This window comes from Pyrgilauda ruficollis, unplaced genomic scaffold (assembly GCF_017590135.1).
Source record: "Pyrgilauda ruficollis isolate IOZ18807 unplaced genomic scaffold, ASM1759013v1 scaffold110, whole genome shotgun sequence".
Lineage (NCBI taxonomy): Eukaryota > Metazoa > Chordata > Aves > Passeriformes > Passeridae > Pyrgilauda > Pyrgilauda ruficollis.
The window spans coordinates 600,202-606,122 of record NW_024509211.1 but is presented as its reverse complement, the minus strand read 5'-3'; positions in this window follow the sequence as shown (position 1 = coordinate 606,122).

The following is a 5,921-nucleotide window of genomic DNA, read 5'->3' as shown; positions in this document are numbered from 1 at the left end:
CCAGGATGGGCTGCTTCCCAAAACCTCAGTGCCCCTGGGTGGGGAGGCACAGGATGCCCAGAGAGGTTGTGGATGTCTCATCCTTGGAAATGCCCAAGGCCAGGTGGGATGGGGCTTGGAGCAACCTGGGATAGTGGAACTGGATGATCTTTAAGGTCTCTCCCAACCCAAAGCATTCCATGATTCCATGGAATGGTCAAACATCAGCCTCCCTTTAAATAAACCAAAGGAGCTGAGTTCACACAGCTCTGACACCCTGAGCTGCTTTGAGCTCATCACTCACTGGAGTTTAGCACCACTTTCCCAAATAAGCTCAAGGAAAATCCTGTACCCAGGACTGCCAGCTCTAAATATTCATAAATCATGAGACTGCCTTCAAAGTCGGCAGATTTTATAAAAAAAAATCTCACTCATACATTGCTATTATTCAAAATTGCCTTAATTTTTTTTAATGTTCTGTATTTGGCTTTCTTTTGATGTGTGTCCTCTTTGGGGTTATGTTTCCCCCCGCAACCAAGTGGGCTTTAAAAAATGGAAAATAAAAGATAGCTGCAATTCTGATACATTCACACAGCTCTAGAGGTTAATCCTTAAAACAAAACAGGACAGGAGAGGGGGGGAAAAATCAGGATGATGGCATAATAGCTGGTGGGGAGCTCCAGGAATCAGCCCCCACATCCAACATCCCGCCTGGAACCCAGGGTGCTCGGGGGGTCCATGTCCTGTGCTAAGGGCAGGGACAAGGACAAGGGGGGACGTGTCCCTTTTTGTTCTGACAGGTTTGGAATTGCTGGGAAATCAGGAGCTGGCCATAAACCTGCAGGTAAAATCCTAGGAAAAAAATTCTTTGGGGTGAGAGGGACGTGTGTGGAATGAGCCAGGAATGAATGAGCATCCCAGAAGTGGAAAACAGGGACAGGGAGAACCCCCCTGTCCTGGGCTGTTGTTTGTATTATTGCATTGTTTATTTTATTTATTTTTTAAATTTTCTTCCTTAATAAAGAACTGTTATTCCTGTTCCCATATCTTTGCCTGAGAGCCCCTTAATTTCAAAATTATAACAATTCAGAGGGAGAGGGTTATATTTCCCATTTCAGGGGAGGCTCCTGCCTCCCTTAGCAGACAGCTGGCTTTCCAAACCAAGACACCCCATTTCCCCCAGCAGCTTCCTCCAGCCAGGATGAGAAAAAGAAAAACTGCTCTGGTTCCTGCTCTGATTTTTGCTCTGATTCCTGCTCTGGTTCCTCCTCTGATTCTTGCTCTGGTCCCTGCTTTGATTCCTGCTCTGGTTCCTGCTCCCTTTGCTGAAGGAATAAAAGGAGATTCCCGGGGAATGAAGCCATGCCCCCCTCCCGCCACATCCAGCGTCTCCATCCCCAAATCTGAGCTCATCCCGGGTGTCTGCCTCGTCCTCACTGCAAAACACTTTGCATAATCCGATTAAATAGGATGGCTGAGTTGCCTGGCATGGGAGCACCCAGCTAATCACCAGGGAATAAAAACCTGCGGGGCTTTGATGGATGCTGGTGAATTCCCCAAGGAGAGGCTTTGCCTTGTAAATCCTGGAATTGAGCTTGGTGTTATCACTGGGGAAAAAAAAAAAAAAAAAAAAAAAAAAAAAAAAAAAAAAAAACAGAAAAGTGACAAGGAAATGTTGGGTGCAAAGTGAGAAACCTCCCAGAGCCATCACAGTTCTGTTAATGACATCTAATTCATTAATTAATTAACTGTAGCAGGCAAGTTCTGGAAAAGTAGAAAGGTGGTTTAGTGTGGATCCAGGATTGAATAAGGCAAAAGGAATCACCCAGGTTTTTTCCCACCAGGTGTCTGTCCCAGGTGGAAAAGCACAGGTATTAGTGGAGGACTCAGCTCAAAGGATAAAGAAATGCAAAACCAGCTGGCTCCACTGGGAGGATGTTCAGGAATAAGCACCAAACAGGAATGTTCTCCTTCCTCAGGAGCTCTACCAACAGCAGGGAATTCCAGAGAGGAATTCCAGGAGGATTTTGAATAGAAAAAGCCCTGACATTGGAATGCAGAGCTGCAAAATCCTTACACTCCGTGATCCTGAAGGTGTTTTCCAACCTGAGTGATTCCATGAGGGAATGGGGGAATGTGGCAGGTGGGGAAGGATTCCAGCCCCATGGGGTGGGGATCTGCAGCCAGGGGAGCCTCAATCCCACCGGGTTCAGCTCAGCTCAGCAAAAGCAGCAGCTCCCAGCAGTTCCCAGGTGCCTCGTGGGTGGGAAGAGGGGAATTGCAAGGCTGGGAAGTGACCCCACACCCCAGTGTCCCACTGAGCAGCTCAGCAGCAGAGCCACACGCCCAGATCCAGCATGGAAGCCCGAAAAGGCACAGAAAAAGCACAGAAATAGCCTTAAGGGCAGAGGAAAAGCTGAGTGGGAAGGACCATAAGGATCTCATCCTGCTTAAGGGAAAGAACATTGACAGTGGCTGGGCTGTGTTTAGGGTGAGACAGGCTCAGCCCAGAGCAGCTGTGGCTGCCCCTGGATCCCTGGAAGTGCCCAAGGCCAGGCTGGACAGGGCTTGGAGCAACCTGGGATGGTGGAAGGCGTCCCTGCCATGGCAGGGGGTGGAATTTGATGATCCTTGAGGTCCCTTCCAACCCAAACCATTTCATGATTCCTCTATGCTTTGCTAAACCACATCTAAAGGCAAATCAGACTCCCTGTGTTCAGACACGGCTTGGACAAAGCTCAGCTTAATCCTCATCTGGACCCTCTCATCAGGGGAATTACTCTGGCCTGTTCTCCCTTCCTCCAGCCCTTCCCTGGCTCCTCACTTCCATTTAATCAGGGAGAAACAAAGAGGGGAGGGGGTGCTCCACAGGCCCCAGATGTGCCAGATGTTGCTCCCTGCTCTCCCTGCCCAGCTGAGCTGCATTTGTGACCTTGGCTCAACAGGCACCTCAGCCCAAATCCTGTGCCCCTGTCCCTGCTGCCACAGCTGGCACACAGCTGGCACTGCAGAGCCACAGCTGGGCCCCAGCAGCCTGGCAGGGGCACTGACACCATCCCTGAACCCAGAAACCCACGCAGCACATCCCATTTCTGGTCCCTGGCTCCCCCTCTGTTCCCCTCCTGTCCTTGCAGAGGACAATTCCTAGCAGAATTTTCAGATTTTGGCTCAGTTCAAGGTCAGGCTCCTTTTAAAATGCAGCATTTAAGGGCAATATTCCCCAAAGAGTATTTCTTTGCCTATATAATTATTTAATTATTCACAGGCACATCTAGGAGTTTAAGCCCTGATGTAACTGGGGTTCTACAGAATTCCTTTCTGCTGTGAAGTCTTTTCTCATCTCAAGCCTGTCTTCAGACAGGAGTTTTCAGTGAGTGGAAAAGAAAAGAACTATCAGGCTCAGACTCCTCTGTCAAACTTCTGTCTGCCTCAGTTTTACATGAAAGAGATTTCTTAAGTTCCTCCTAAAAATATGCATCCATACAGCCATGCCTTGAAAGGCAAAGAAAGGCAGGAGCCACAGACACCCTGGAAAGCTCTCACAAAGATGATTTCCCAGCAGCACAGCTGCAGTGAGTGAGCAGTGAAATTTTACAGCCAGGTAACACAGATAGGAATCGATGCCTCCCTTCAGAAAGGAGTGAAAAAAAGAGACCACAACATCTTTAATCAGGGAGCTGGAGGGATGAGGAGAGAAAAGCAGCAAGGGAATGGGATCATTAGGATGATGTGTGGTCCTGTTGTCTTGCATAAATTGAATGGAGAACAGGCTGAAAGCTGAGGGTTTCAATTAAAAAACAAACCTGTGACAGAATTGATATAAAATCCACACAATCTGCATGACAAGCACACAGAGGGTCATGAGGGGACTGAGGATTGCTTGAGGATGGGCTGGGACACTTCTGCTGCTCTGAGCCAGGCTGGCAGAGCTGGGAGTGTCCAGCCTGGAGAGGAGAAGGCTCCAGGGAGAGCTCAGAGCCCCTGGCAGGGCCTGAAGGGGCTCCAGGAGAGCTGGAGAGGGACTGGGGACAAGGGATGTGACAGGACAGGGGGGAATCGCTTCAAATTTTCAAAGGGCAGGGTTAGATGAGATATTGGGAAAAAATTCTTCCCTGTGAGGGTGGGCAGGCCCTGGCACAGGGTGCCCAGAGGAGCTGTGGCTGCCCCTGGATCCCTGAAGTGCCCAAGACCAGGTTGGATGGGGTTGGGGTCATCCTGGGACAGTGGAAGGTGTCCCTGCCATGGCAGGGGATGAGGTGAGTGATTCCCTAAGCTGGGGCTACAGCAGCAGCCCAGCTCTGAGCTCTCCTTGTTCTTTCCTCTCAGCCTTTGCTCCTGCCTTGAGGCTCTTCCCCTCCTCTGAGGAGCAGCAGAAACTTCTCCCTCACCCACTGCTCCAAGGCTGCCTTGGAATCCTGGGATAGTTGGGGTTGGAAAGGACCTCAAAGACCACCTCACTCCAACCCCAACTGCTTTAGGCCAGCAGAGCTGTCTCTGCCCCCCTGAGCACTGCCTCTCTCCAAGCACAGGATTCCTGCCCAGGAATCCACCAGGACCACAGCCCTGCCCTCGGGAGTGCGTTTTCAGTGTCCTGGAGTGAAGCTGCACAGAGCAATCCCACAGGAAAAATGGTTCACTGCTCTGCTGGGAGGTGAGCACAGTCACACCCAGACATCCAAAGCTTCCCTCACCCAGGAGCATTTCCCTGGAAAGGACTGAGCACTCCTGACTTCCTGGAAGCACAAGAGCCAGCTGGCAGGTGATCACATCCAGAAAACACTCCAGATATCCTTATTTTCCTTCCCTGTGCTCACACCAAAACTTATTCTTCCAAGTTCCAAAAAAAGAGCTGACAATTCATTTTAGCTCCTTTAAAAAAATGAAGCTCCTGTACTCACAGGGACCACCTGCAAAAAAGGGATGCAGAATACACAGCTGGAAAACAAACCACTGAATTCCCATTATGGAAATTAATTTTAAGAGTCACAAAGCATATTATTCCTGGAAATTGCTTTTATTTAGCAATTACGTTAACACTGCAAGGAGGCAGCTGGCACTGAAAACAAACAGTTCAATTTAAAAATCAGGGAAGGGAATTAACTGAAATTCCAGGGCACTCACACCTGAATACGCTCCACTACCTCCAATATTTAAGAATCCTCAATCAAAGGCTTCAGGTTTTGTTTGCTGAATAGAAAGGGGATAAAAGAGTAAAAGAAACCATTTATTTTTGAAGTTGTTTATATGTTTTTTTGCAAATCAAAGTCAAGTCTGACAACCAACCAGCAGGGAAAATAAACTGAAGGAGTCAGTGACAATACTGAGATAATATTTTAATTTGTTTTATAATTTTTTTTTTCCTGTAAAATGGCTTGTACTTCCACAGGTACAACAGCAAAAGAAATTATTCCAGTCCATTTCACACGGCATATAAAAAGACCAATTTTACAAATATACCCAGAAGTTGAACAGCTGCTCACACTGTTTTTAAGGTAAACATCACCCTCCATCACACAGGGAGAGGCTTTTCCTGCGGCTGTGCTGCCTTCCAAGGGCTCTCCACGGTGGATCTAAGAGCCACTCCCACCCTAATCCCCAGGACAGCAGCAGGAGGGATTTCAGGTGACTTGGAGACTGGCTTGCCCACCAGGAAAACATAAATATTCCCCCAGTGAGGGAATCTGGACAGACATTGGGGTTTTTTTCTGGTGTTTGGGTGTTCAAGCAGCTCCTATGTTTGTTCTGCTGCCAATAAATGAAGGCAGAGCAGCACAGACAGGAAAGATCTGTCTCTACTGCCTGCCCAGGGTCACCCCACTGCTGTTCCAAGATCCATGCCCTCAGTGGGACACAGTTTGCAGAGCCACTGTGACCCCGTCCTAGAAACTGCCCCCCCCCCCCCCCCCCACCCCCCAAACCCACCCTTACCTCCCGGCGTTTTC